The following is a 15198-nucleotide window of genomic DNA, read 5'->3' on the forward strand; positions in this document are numbered from 1 at the left end:
TGTGTGATATCTTTGTCTGGTTTTGGTATCAGAGGGATGGTAGCATCATAGAACAAATTTGCAAGTGTTCCTTCCTCTGAATTTTTTGGAAGAGTTTGGAAAGGATAGGTGTTAGGTCTTCTTTAAATGTTTGATAGAATTTGTCTGTGAAGCCATCTAGTCCTGGACATTTGTTTGTTGGAAGATTTTTTGTTACAGTCGCAATTTCATTACTTGTGTTGTCTGTTTATATTTTCTATTTCTTCCTGATTCAGTCTTGGAAAATTGTACCTTTCTAAGAATTTGTCCATTTCTTCAAGGTTGTCCATTTTATTGGCATATGTTTGTTTATATTTATCTCATTATCCTTTGTATTTCTGTGGTGTCAAGTTGTGATTTCTTTCTCATTTCTGATTTTATTGATTTGCGTCCTCTCCCTTTTTTTCTTGATGAGTCTGGCTAAAGGTTTATCAATTATGTTTATCTTCTCAGAGAAGCAGCTTTTAGTTTCATTGATCTTTGCTATCCTTTTCTTCCTTTCTATTTCATTTATTTCTGCTCTGATCTTTATGATTTCTTTCCTTCTACTGACTTTGGCTTTCCTTTGTTCTTTCTCTAGTTGTTTTAGGTATATGATTAGATTGTTTATTTGAGATTTTTCTTATTTCTTGAGGTGAGATTGAATTATTATAAATTCCCCTCTTAGAACTGCTTTTGCTGCATCCCATAGGTTTTGAATCTTCATGTTTTCATTGTCATTTGTTTCTAGGTATTTTTTAATTTCTTCTTTGATTTCTTCAGTGATCTCTTGGTTATTTAGTAGTGTACTGTTTAGCCGCCATGTATTTGTGTTTTTTAGTTTTTTTCCTGTAATTGATTTCTAATCTCATAGCATTGTGGTCAGAGAAGATGCTTGATACAATTTCAATTTTCTTAAATTTTCCAAGGCTTGATTTTTGACCCAAGATATGATCTATCTTGGAAAATGTTCCATGTACACATGAGGACAAAGTGTATTCTGCCACTTTCAGGTGGAATGTCCTATAAATATCAATTAAATCTATCTGGTCTGTTGTGTCATTTAAAGCTTGTGTTTCCTTATTTATTTTCTGTTTGGATGATCTGTCCATTGGTGTAAGTGGGGTGTTAAAGTCCCCTACTCTTATTGTGTTACTGTTAATTTCCACTTTTATGGCTGTTAGCATTTGCCACATATATTGAGGTGCTCCTATGCTGGGTGCATAGATATTTATAATTGTTATATATTCTTCTTGGATTTATCCCTTGACCATTATATAGTGTTCTTTCTTATCTCTTGTAACAGTCTTTATTTTAGTCTATTTTATCTGATATGAGTATTGCTACTTTTGATTTCCATTTGCATGGAATATCTTTATCCATCCCTTCATTTTCAGTCTGTATGTGTCCCTAGGTCTGAAGTGGATCTCTTATAGACAGCACATATATGGGTCTTATATTTGTATCCATTCAGTCAGTCTGTGTCTTTTGGTTGGAGCATTTAATTCATTTACATTCAAGGTTATTATCTATATGTATGGCCCTATTACCATTTTCTTAATTGTCTTGGGTTTGTTTTTGTGGGTCTTTTTCATCTCTTGTGTTTCTTTCCTAGAGAATTTCCTTTTGCATTTGTTGTAAAGCTGGTTTGGTAGTGCTGAATTCTGTTAGCTTTTGCTTGTCTATAAAGCTTTTGATTTCTCTGCAGAACCTGAATGAGATCCTTTCTGGGTAGAATAAACTTGGTTGTAGGTTTTTTCTGTTTCATCACTTTAAGTATATCCTGCCACTCCCTTCTGGCCTGTAGAGTTTCTGCTAAAAAATCAGCTGATAACCTTATGGGGATTCCTTTGTATGTTATTTTTTGCTTTTCCCTTGCTGCTTTTAATATTTTTCTTTGAATTAATTTTGTTGGTTTGATTAATATGTGTCTTAGTGTGTTTCTCCTAGGGTTTATCCTGTATGGGACTCTCTCTGCTTCCTGGACTTGGGAAACTATTTCCTTTCTCATGTTAGGAAAGTTTTCCAGTATAATCTATTCAAATATTTTCTCAGAACTTTTCTTTTTCCTTTCTTCTGGGACCCATATAATTCAAATGCTGTTGCATTTAGTGTTGTCCCAGAGGTCTCTGAGAATGTCCTCAATTCTTTCCATTCTTTTTTCTTTATACTCTCCCTTGGCAGTTATTTCCACCATTATATCCTCTATCTCACTTATTCATTCTTCTGCCTCAGTCATTCTGTTATTGATTGCTTCTAGTGTATTTTTCATTTCAGTTATTATGTTGTTCATCTCTGTTTGTTCTTTACTTCTTTTTTAAACATTTCTTTTTTTTCTCTATCCATGCTTCCATTCTATTTCTGAGATTCTGGATCATCTTTACTATCATCACTCTGAATTCTTTTTCAGCTAATTTGCCTATTTCCTCTTCATTTATTTGGTCTTATAGGTTTTTACCTTGTTCCTTTGTCTGTGACATATTTTTTGTCATCTCATTTTTTTTTTTCTTTTTTTGGTGGGCGGGATTGTGTTCCTGTCTTACTGGTTGTTTGGCCTGAGGCTTCAAGTACTGGAGTTTGGAGGCTGTTGGGTAGAGCTTGGTGTTGGTGCCAAGGTGAGGACCTCTGGAAGATCTCCCTCTGATGAGTATTCCCTGGGGTCTGGGGTACTCTGTTAGTCCAGTGGTTCAGACTCAGAGCTCCCACTTCAGGAGCTCAGGCCCAACCCTTGGCTTGTGAACCAAGATCCTGCAAGCTATGAGTGGTGGAAAAAAAAAAGTAAAAAAAAAAAAAGGAGCAGAACAATAACAAGAATGAAAAATACAATAAGATTAGAAAACTAACAGATATGTTAGAAAAAATAAAAAAAAAAATAGATGAAGCAACAACTGGAAGGTAAAATAGAACCACAATAGCAAAAAAGAGGAGAGGAAAAAAAAAGCAAGAAAAGGCCTTGGCTGTGTGGGGCAGGGCTTAGGCCAAGGTGGGGCTTAGGCAGTGGGCTGGGCCTATGCTTAAGTCCCACAGGGCCTGAAAAGGCCCTGGGTGGAGGTGGGGAGTGGGGCTTAGGCTCAGTGAGGCAGGAGGGGCCCTGGAGTGCCTGTCTTCTTGGGAGTGGAAGACCAGGTCCCAGACTCCAGCAAGCTGCTTGGGCCCAAGTGGGTGGGGGAAATGCTAGGTGCTTCCCCCAGTCCTCCAATCTCAGAGTGTCCCTCTCCCTTGGCCTCTCTTCTTCACCACCCTCTCCCTCCTATGCCCCTAGGTCCCACATGGCTAGAGTGGGCACTGGAAGGCAGGGGACCAGACCCAGAAGCCCAACAGGCTTCCTGGGGCCTACTGGGCAAGGGGAATGTACAGGGTGCTTTCCCTGATCCCCTAGTCCTGGAGGGTTCCCCATCCACTCTCTTCCTCTCCCCCCCCCCCACTCACCTAGGACCCACACTGCCGGAGAGGGGCCTGGAGTACAAAGGATCAGGCCTGGGAGTCCAACAGGCTTCCTGGGCCAAGTGGGCAGGGGAAACGCATTCCACTCCTCCCCTGATCCTTAGATCCCAGAGGGGCCCTCCCTCCATCTGCCTCTCCTCTTCTCCCCCTGCTTCCCTCCTATGTCCTTAGGACCAATGTGGCAAGGAGGGGCCCTTGGAAAGTGGAGGACCCATCTTAGGAGCTCAGCAGGCTTCTTGGGGGCCAAGTGAGTGGAAAAATAGCCAGCAGCACCTTCCCTGATCTTCTGGTCCTGAACGGTTCCTGTGCCCATACTGTGTGCCTCTCTTCCTCTTCCCCTCCTTCCCTCCTTCCCATGCCCCCAGGACCCACGTGGCTAGAGGGGGTCCTGGAGAATGAAGGGCTAGGCTCTGGAGCCCAGCAGGCTTCCTGGGGCCCGAGTGGGCAGCCGAAATGCCCTCTGCACCTCCCTTGGTCCACTGATCTTGGAAGGTCCCCCCACAGTCTGCCTCTCCTCCTCTTCCCCCTCCTCCCTCCCTCTTATGCCACTAGGACTCAGGCAGCTTGGAGGAGGCCTTGGAGGGCAAAGGACCTGGCCAGGGAGCCCAGCAGGCTTCCCAGGAGCCCAGCAGGCTTCCCAGCCCAATTGGGCAGGGGAAGTTCTAGACACACTTCCCCCTGATACTCCGAGACCCTAAGGGTCCCTCCAGGTGGGAACCTCCCCCAGCCACCCTTCAAGTATGCCAGTCCTGTCCAGCCTCCACTTCTCCTCTCTCCTGACTCCCCCCACATCCTACCCGGTTGTTCAGGGGTTCCTCCAGTCTCCTTGGGCCTCTGAGGTCCCCCACTAGCCTCCAGGCAGCTGGCCTAGTTGCGGGGAGACACAAACTCCACATCCTCCCACACAGCTGTCCTGACTCCACCCCGCATCATATTTTTATTGGATGCTCTAGGGGTTACCATATACTAACTTAACTTTGGCAGGCTACTTAATTAATATTTTACCACTTGGAGTAAAATGAGGAAGGATTCCAACCATATAGATCCTTTCACACTCTCTTCTTTATGAAGAGAGTGCCATCTGTACTACAATTACATTCATTGAAAATCTCATCAGACAATTTATTATATTATATACATATTATATATATACATTATATATTATATACATATTATGTATATGTATATAATATCTTTTATTATATGTTGTGTCATGTAATAGTACATATTATGCTTTATTATTTAAAATATATATTTGTGTAGTATCTTATGATGTCTTATATATGACATTTTATCATAATATATATGTATATCTTTAAAAATTTTTTACTATTTCCACTCAGAATTTTTTTTTTCTTTCCTTTTTTTTTAAATTGGGGTATAGTTGCTTTAAAATGTTTTGTTAGCTTCTGCTATACAGTGAAGTGAGTCAGCTATATGTATACACATATCCCCTGTTTTTTGGATGTCCTTCCCATTTAGGTCACCAGAGTATTGACTAGAGTTCCCTGCACTATACAACAGGTTCTCATTAGTTATCTCTTTTATATATAGTAGCGTATATATGTCAATCCCAATCTCCCAATTCATTACACCTTCCCATTCCCCCTTTGATGTCCATACATTTGTTTTTTATGTCTGTGTCTCTGTTTCTGCTTTGCAAATAGGTTCATCTGTACCATTTTTCTAGATTCCACATTTATGCATTAATATATGACATTTGTTTTTCTCTTTCTGACTTACTTTTTAATATTCATATGTATTTTAAATAATTAAAAAAAGTTTATTGTATTTAACCAGATATTTACCATCATCTTATTCCTGAAGTTCCAAGATACCTTTTTTATCCTTTCCCATAAATCTGAAGAATTTCCTTTTAAAGCAAATCATCTCACAAAGAATTCTCTTAGTTTTTTTCATCTAAGATTGTCATTACTACACTATTATTGCTAAAGGATGTATTTGTTGAGTATACAGTGAAGTATAGAATTTGTTTCCTTCTGCACTTTAACAATGTTTTTCCACTTTTTTTTTTTTTGACCTCTAAGGATTCTGATGAGGAATTTTATTCCCATTAGGTAATTATGTAATGTGTCATTTTTCTCTCATAATTATATATGGTTTTTAGCAGTTTGATTATGATGCATTTGGGCATGGTTTTATGTATGTATCCTATTGTTTGGTGGTTTGTTGAGCTTCTTGAATATGTAAATTTATATATTTCACCAAATTTGCAAAACTTTCAGCCAGTATTTCTTTGTTTGTTATCACTCCCTCACTTGAGACTCTAACGACATAAATGTCAGATCTTATGATATTGTCCCACAGGTCTCTGAGGAGGGTCTGTTTATTTGTGTTTTAGTTTGTATATTTTTTTCTTTCTATTCTTCAGATAGGATAATTTTTATTACTCCATTTTCAAGTTTACAAATTGTTACAAAACAATTTGTAAACTTGAAATCTCTGTCACCTCCATTCTGCTATTCAGTCCATCATTAAAATTTAAATTTTAGTTATTGTATTTTTTAGTTCTTAAATTTTTTCTGCTGAGAACTTCCATTAATTTCAAGAGTATTTACCTTTGCTTCATGGAGCACAGTCATGTTAGCTGCTTTAAAGTCTGATAGTTTCAGCGTGTTTTTCCATGAGAGTTGGTTAGATTTTCTTGGTTCATTGTATGCTGAGATTGTTTCTTGTGAATTTTTAATATTATATTATGTGGCTTAGGATCCTATTAACACCAGCTGAAGATTGCTGGTTTGTTTTGTCTTGTATTTTAGTTGGCAACCAACCAAACTGCAATTTCTGTGTCACTGTCACCTTCTGTTCCAATGTCAGTTCCATTTTCACATTTTTCCATGATGTTTAAGTCTGTCCCATGCATGTGACACTCAGGAGTAGCCTGAGGCCTTTCTGGTGGTTTACATGGTAGTTCAATTCTCAAAACCTTTGCTATGTTTCTTTGTGTTTATTCCACACATTTGCAGCTAGTGAGTGAGCCAGAGCTTTTGTCAGTTATTTCACAGACCTAAGGAATATTTCCTTTCTCCAGTTATCTCCTCCTTGAAATTTCCACTACACTCTCTGGAACTTAGCAGTCCCTTTTCCCAGTTCTGGCGGGAAACACATTCTTAGAATTTTAGCCCCTTGTATGTAATGTTGTTCTGTGTAATTAGAGTCACCCTCAGGGTAAGCAGGGAATGAAAAGAGAGAGAGAGAAAAAAAAAGAAGCTTCCCTTCTAATTCTTTGAACTCAGGTGCTCATTTCCCAGGTTCTTCTGTCCAGACAGATAGGGTTTTCTCTTGGAGTATTAGGTTCTTTTGCTGCTGCAGTACAACTCTGTGACTGAGACTAAAGGTAGGGCAGGATTAAAATAGAATAAAAAAAGAAAAAAATGTGAATTTTCCTTATACTCTTCAGCTACAGGGTCCCTTTTCCAGATCACTTAGACAAAAGCAGGGGGCATCTCTCAGAGTTATTCCTCCGTGCATTCTGCAGCTGGGTTGCCCTTGGATCAAAGCAAAAATGTAAAAGAGGGAAAATAAATCTTACTGCCATATAGGCCATTCTCTAAGTGTTGACTTCTGTCCTCTGTCCACTATGTTATTATTTACTTTTCAATGTCCCTATGGGGTTGTTTTCTGTATTCTGACTAGAGTTTTAACTATACTGAGTAAATGAGATAGGCTATAGAAGGTTTACAGCAGCCTAAAATCATCTGAATTATCTTTTAGAGAGGATACTAAGTAGAGATATAAAATAAGCAATGAGATGTACACTTCTGAAGCCCAGACTAGAAGAATGAATTGGAAATACAGTAATTGGTCACCAGACTTTCAACTCTCTTACTTCATTTCAAAAGAGAAAGCAAACATATCTCGTCCATATTGTTTTGGAGCAACGTATAAATATAAAATGTGGAGAAATATCTTAGAAATAACTGATTAAGGCAAACCTTGAGTTAACCCAATATTAACCTTATAGTAACCCAAATTTCCTTCGCCCATTTAAATAGTTCATTAAGATTTCTATACACAAAATGGGAAATTGGAGAAATAACCAGAAGGAAGTACCTTTAAAGTTGGAAAATTTCATGTCTTGTTGAGCTATGCCAGCAAAGTAATAAGAAAAGAAGCTATTTATAGCTACTTTACAAACAGCCCCCCAAATGACATTACATCACATAGATGTAAATAAAATGTTGACTTTTATCACTTTGCCTTAAGGAAGGCAACATAGATGGTTTAATCAAATAGCTTACTGTAATTTTGTCTGCCCTGCCATAAATATCCCAAACTATTACCATGCTGATGGGTTTACTGGCACTAACCACACTATTTTCTCTACTGGTCTTTGCCCAATGGATTTCTCCATTGAAGTGTGTGTTTGATTTCTAACTTCACAATGCTATACCCTCAAGCACATTTTTGAAATCACTTAAATTTTGAGGTCAGTCTGAGGAATAAAATATACTATTGAAAAAAATCACAAGATGGTATGATTCAAGCTATGTATACATATTTTCAGTAATATATTCCTACTGGTCTTCACTGAATAAGAAAGGATAATGAAATACTTTTTGAATAAGGGCTATTAAAAATCAATATAATTGATCATGGGTATGATCAGAAAATAAGACTTTATCATACAGAGAGAGTTTAACATTCTCAGCATTAGTTTGCATGGGCCTTTTTTTAATAACCATTAAATATATGCAAAAGATGAGATGTTCAACAGATTCTTTCCATTGCTTACAGGTAAATGAGAAACCTCCACGTGGAGATAGCTGCCAAGTTAATTATTCTGAATATTCACTCTCCTTACATAGCTCTCTATTCAGAGAACTTCAGTTGCTTCAGATATCTTTATCTAGCCAAAGATATGTTATACTACTTTTCAGCTATCTCCTTTTGGTATATTGAAAGTGACCAGGAGTTCCTCATTTAATTGTGACCTCAAGGGAGGACCTGTATCTTATTCACTGAACATAGTAGACAATGAGTACTATACTTTTCTGCTTTTCCTCAATCTGATATCAAAACCTTTTAGGTCAAGTTCAAATGTGAAGTACTACTTCAAGATATTTTTGTTTCATTCTTAATATCTGTGTATTCACCTTAGGATTTCATTTAATCTTATAGGTCCTCTAATTTATGTACAGTACCTCTTATATCACTGGGAGATTATAAGCTCCTTGTTGGTAAGAATTCCATCATCTCCTTTTTGCACATCCCAGAGTATATAGCGTAGTGCAGTGTACCTAGTAGGTATTATATTAAGCAAATACTTGATACATTTAAATTTAACTGAAAGTAAATACTTCCTTTATACTCAGCAGATATGAAAATATAACCACGTTAGTTTCTTAATTCAGTCTCCTTTCAGTATCTCTCTTCTGCTATTCCCTATAACTAGATTTATTCTGTGTGAAGAGATACAACAATAAATTTTGTAATCTAGTCAATATTGCCATTTTTAAGGTAGATTTTGGTAGTAATGGTAACACCAGATGTTAATATTATCTTTACTGTGTGACAGGGTTGTCAAAGTTGAAATTAAATGGCATAAATGGAAATGAACCTTAAACTATGAAGTGATATCTAAACATCAAGTATTGTGATTGGTATACGCACATTCTATCTCAAATGGTGTGTCGCTCCTTGATTGGCCCTCAGATTGGAGCCACATGAAGAGTGAGACAAGGTATCACATCCCTTGTGAATGTGTACAGGATGCTATTTCTTAATTCCTATCACTTCAAATGTGGATTAGTGACACACTAATAAGCTGGAAAATGAGATTATTTCTCTCAATTACCATCCACTGCCCTTTAAAACAAAGAGATATAATTGATTTTCTCTGGTTTCTCAGCAGTAGCTGGCAAATATAGAAGTGATATTCTTGACCTTCATGATGTTATACAACCTGTGAAATTAAATCGGGATGATAGGAAAAGGGAAGAAAACAAAGTGTTTGCATAGTTCTATAGAAATCAAGTAAATTGGGTAAATATTTGTCAGTGTGGTGAGACATGGCAGAATAGAGAAAAGATATTAGATTTTACCATCTTCTAGTCAATTTCTTGCTGTGAATCACTGAAGAAAAAAAATCCCTAACTACATGGGTTCAAACAAACTGGAGTGTCTTTTCCTGTTGATGACAATATGTTTATTATCAGCAAATAGATGAAAATACTTTCAGTAGCAGCAGACACCTGTTCACCTAAAAATCCATCTGTCATTTGGGGAGGGGGTTAATTGTGTATTGACAAATATTGTGTCAATATTAATGCAACTTTATGATCTTGAAACCCGGTTAGTGCACACATTCACCTTAGTGCTTTTCGTTAATATTGAAGAATAATTAGAGCTGACAGTAATCTCTTCAGTGACTCAAAAGTGGCAACTGGCAAAGCTGATAATCTTTAAAAAAATAATTGTCCAAACATATCCTTCCTAATGAAAACTCACATAAAAAATTAGCTGTTGAAATATCACATAGTTAAAGGGTTCTCATGAAGGATTGGTAGTTGACTCAGTCTACACAGACAATATTTGTTCTTCACATTTTTAAAATCAATTTCAAATTTCTCTTCTTTTAAGCCTTATCTATTTTGTATAACCTATTTTCTTTCAGACTGTGGGTGTGTCATGCCGTCTTCTTCAAAGCAGTTTTATTTCTAAGTTCCTCCGACAATTTTCTTTAAATTCAAATCTCTACCTATTTTTCTCTGTTTGTAAAGCAGCTATTGCACAGCAGTACTGGTTTCTTAAAGAAGGTGAATGATATCTTGTTGACTTGATGGCAGAAATGGGTCAGTTGTGCCCTATGTGAAATGGAGCAAAGTAACAATACATAATGTGCTCATTCTTGGTCAATTAGGATAGTACAACGTTAAGGAGGCATTGACGGGGTTAGGTTTACATAGGCTTTTAAATATCTGGTTCTGGTTTTGGCTGTGTTTCTATCACAAAAAGATACTGAGACTATGAAAGGCATTTAGTCATTAGAAAGTGTTGTAAGTTGATGATTTATTCATAGATGACATCAGACTATCTAAATGTTAAAATTGCTTTGCCGAATTAGCACAAGAATTTTGAGAAAACTTTATTTGAATATAATAAATATTAGATTAGATTTGCTTATTGTTTCCATCTGTGAATATGAAAGATAAGGACAAAAATATGTGTGGAAAACTGGGGTTGGAAAACTGAAAAATTAACCAACCAACAAATTTAAAATTCATTCTAGTGAGACTTCAGTCTGATCTTGTTGCTTTTCTAACTTTCCTGGTAGATTTTGAATAGATGAGGGTGGGTACCATTTATTTCTATCTCTTCACAACTTAATGCAGAACCAGAACAAAATCAGTAAAGAGTAAATGTTTGAAGAATAAGTAAATAAATGAGTCAATATAGTTTTAATTTAATGAAGACATCTCAACATTTTAAAGATTCCATGGGAAAAAAATTGGGAATTTGGTTTTATATTTTGCCCCAAGGTATATTTGTAGACATTGACTAATGTGGTGTTAGAGTTAGGCTTAAATCCAGAGTTTTATAAGCACTCATGAGTAGCAGTGATCAAAAGTGCAGATTTCCTAGATTCCTTAGAGTGGACTTTGTGGGTTGTCTATAGACCATAGTATTAGTGTATTTTTATACCACAACTATGTTTACCGTCTTAAAGCATCAATACTCAATTTCATGGAAGGAATTCTCTGAGTCATCTGTAGCAAGAACTTTTTCACTCCAATTTACATATCAACTCCTATGTTGCTCACTACTCTCTGGGCATTAGAGTATCTAGCTGCTAGCTAGCTAGATATCATTTTCCTATCATTTATCTATCTAAGATATTTCTGGCAGCCATTCTAAAAGGCATCTGAAAAGGCCATTTCAAAAAGCATCTGAAAAGCTGATAATTTCTTTCTGATTTACAATTAAGTGTTCACCACATTTAATACTCGCAGAGGAACTTGCAATTTTTTTTTCAGTTTGGTACAGCTCGTTGTTTCCCCATGACTAATATAATGATGTACCTAGATGAGAAAATAGAAGAATATTGCCAAAAAGTTAAATTAGCTTGCTTGATTTCCTTTGGGAAAACTGCCATCAATTTACACTTGGGCTTCTTTATATAATAAACCATTGAAAGCATGTATTCACAAAGATTATAGTTTGAGGAATATGTGAGGATACTTATTTAATTTAGACCCAAATGATTTCACTCTTTCTCTTTTAATTTAATTTTTATTTCTGAGGTCTAATTATGCAAATATTTGCCATGGGAAAATAGTGTGTTAAATAATTAGAAGCCATAAATCTCAATTTTTTACAAGGCTGCCATTCAATGAGCCTATTTTAGGCAGTATACATAAAACAAAAACCAAAATTCTATTAAAGCAATTTCCTATCACTTCTTAAATTTTAAAAATTATCAAGGACCTGTTATTTGAATATTTGTCTGCTCAGTTCTGAGCACTGAGGAGAGAAAGAGTGAGGAAAATTACGACAAGTCCCTTGACTATAAAAGGAGTTTACCCCTCGCCTATAAAGGAGTGAGAGAAGAGGACATGCTTCTGGTTTGCTTACTATGGATGTAATTGGGACAAAGATGATAAGGGGTTATTTCTGTGCCTAGGTACAGAGGCACACACTTGGAAGTTGTTTTAGAGAGCTAGGATAGAAAAAAAAAAAACTATGCCTAGACCTTGTCCCAAAGGCATAATTCTTAGCATAGCAAGCTCCTAGTGTAGTACTTCTCTGAGTAAAAATGTGTGTGAATTTAAATAGAGTAGCAGAGTGCACAGATATCAAAGGACTAAATGTACTGTATAACAATGTAATCTATGTTTTTGATTTTTGGGTCAGAAGGACACCGCGCACTCTCAAGATATGTACCTTGACTACATAAAAACAAAACAAAACAAAACACAGGTTCCTCAATTGGATTCATACAATGCATTTATTCACACCTGAAAGATAGTTTTACTGGGGACACGATTCCAGGATGAGTTATTTTCTCTCAGCACTTCTGCCAGTCCAGTCTAATTGTCATTCCTTACTAACTGATCTTTCTTTTCATTTGGGCTGATTTAATCCTCTTAGCTAATGGCTTTCTGCAGTTTTGCTAGAAGGTGCTTAGGTGTGGAGTTCTAATTATTTATTCTGCATAGAATATAATAATGTGATTTACATACTTATAGATTCAAGTGTTGCAGTGGCTTTGAAAACTTCTCAATCTGTATCTTCTAATATTGCATCTCCTCTAACCACTCTATTCTCTTTCTTGGACTGTGAGTAGGTATCTTTAGATCTTCTTATTCTATACTTCACATCACTTAAGGCTTGCTCTCATATTTTGACTTTCCTTATCCATGAGCTACCTTTTTGTTAATTTATTTAGTGCTAAGTTTCAGTTCAGTAATTCTCTCTTTAGCTGGATTAATCTGATGTTTAAGTTTATTCATTGAGTCTAATGAATTTTAAACTTTAAGGTTTACTGATCTTTTTTTTTTCATATTCTCGGTCAAATTGATAATCACTTCTTGCTTTCTCATATTGTGATTTTATGTTTTACTTTTAGAATTTCATTCATAGTTATTTATGTACCATTGTTATAGTGAGTATTCTGAATCAGACTGTATACTTAGCTTTTCCATGAGCTTTAGCTTTCATATGCTTTCATGTTGGTAATTAACATCCTTTCATTTCAACTAGAACTTCATTTAACATTTCTTTTAAGGCAGATCTGATGGTGATGAACTCCCTCAGCTTTTGTTTGTCTGGGAAAATCTGTCTCTCGTTCATTTCTTTTGATTTATTTATTTATTTATTTATTGACTGTGTTGGGTCTTCTTTGCTGTGCGCAGGGCTTTCTCTAGTTGCGGTGAGTGGGGGCTACTCTTTGCTGCGGTGCGCAGGCTACTCGTTGCGGTGGCTTCTCCTGTTGCAGAGCACGGGCTCTATACACGCGGGCTTCAGTTGTTGCTGCAACCGGGCTCAGTAGTTGTGGCGCACAGGCTTAGTTGCTCTGTGGCATGTGGGATCTTCTTGGATCAGGACTCGAACCCATGACCCCTGCATTGGCAGGTGGATTCTTAACCACTGCGCCACCAGGAAGGTCCCCTCTCCTTCATTTCTGAAGGACAGCTTTGCCAGGTATAGTATACTTGATTGGCAGTTTAAAAAAAATTACTCTTAATATATTCCACTTTCTCTTGGCCTGCAAGTTTTCTGCTGAGAAATTTGATGATAGCCTTAGGGAGGTACCATTGTGTTTGATGAGTCACTTTTCTTTTGCTGCTTTCAAAATTATTTTATATTTTCTTCCTGGTAATTTCAACATTAAGGTTTGTTCTTTGTTCTAACTCTCACTCACAGTGGCTTGTTTTTTGTGGGTTGCTTTTCAGTACTGAGTTAGTATTTCTTGATCTTAATTTTATAACCTTAAGTTGGGCATGATTTTTTCCAGAAAGGATTCACCTTTGCTTCTGCCTGAAGCCAGGTTGTTCTTAGTTTCTATCTTGGATTGTGTTCCTCAGGAAATAGATTCAGAGATGGCGATCTGCATCTGAGAGGTTTGCTGTGGCATGCTATTGGGGACAAAACCTGTGTAAGAAAGAGAGGGAAGCAGGACTGGGCAGAGAGAGAAGTTGAACAGTGATGTAGTTTTGGCATATACTTTGGCTTATCCGACTGTATTTGGAGAACATGAAAGAGAGCAACACAAAGTAAAAACTTTGTGTAATGCACTTTTGCTACATTAATAAAACTGAATCTTCAATCGTGTAAAAATTTGAGCATTTTACTAAAATTTATCATAACTTATTTACTTCTAAATTGTTTTGTGGTTCTTTTAATATGCACCGCCTTCGTAACACTGGTTGAACAAATTCATGCTTTTTTTTTTTTTTTATCTTTTTCAAATGTTGTTTTGAACACCTAGCTGAATATGGAAAATTAGGAAAAACAGATGCCTTGGGAGATTATTATTAGGGCCAAACTGGGCAAATGGCTAAGTCCCTCCCTTCTTTCCTCAGGACTAAGGCTAACTCACCTTTTGTCTTTAGATGTCTCACTTAAAAATCCAGCATGATATGATACTACCTTTTTAGAAAATAAGAAATGAAAAGTAATCTCACACTCTATCACCTTGTTTTGTGAAAATGACTTTGCCTTTAGCATTATCATGTTGATATATGGCAGCCCATCAGGAAGGTACACTTGGAAAAACAAGAATTCTCATATGTAGTTATGAATACAAATCAATGCATAACCCCCTGAATCTCAAAGTGTTAGCTTCCTGAGCTGCATTCTAACCATAAATTAAATTTATTTCTAATTGTCCTGTAGAGATACTAGCTTCAGGGGAACATCGTGTACCAACGTGACCTCTTGTCTCCTTATCTGGGCATTTTCAAACTAGGCTATTTTCTTTATGGAGGAACTTGGCTCTGTGGAAATTTAGCATTCATCTTATTGAACAAGCCTCTTACTTGGAATTATACTACTAGCTACCATGGATTTAGCATTTATTATGGGCTAGGTATTATTCACCTCATTTAATTATCTTACCTTGATGCCAATCATCAAAGGTGAACAGTTTTCTTCCTCACACCCATTTTATGGTTAAAGAAGCCCAAAATCACACAGTTAGCAGTGAAACTGCCAGAGTTTGAACCTAAGTCTGTCTGCATCTCTTTAGCATTTATGAATTTCCTATGTTTTGTCTGGCATTGCACTCATATATTT

This window comes from Hippopotamus amphibius, chromosome 7 (assembly GCF_030028045.1).
Source record: "Hippopotamus amphibius kiboko isolate mHipAmp2 chromosome 7, mHipAmp2.hap2, whole genome shotgun sequence".
Lineage (NCBI taxonomy): Eukaryota > Metazoa > Chordata > Mammalia > Artiodactyla > Hippopotamidae > Hippopotamus > Hippopotamus amphibius.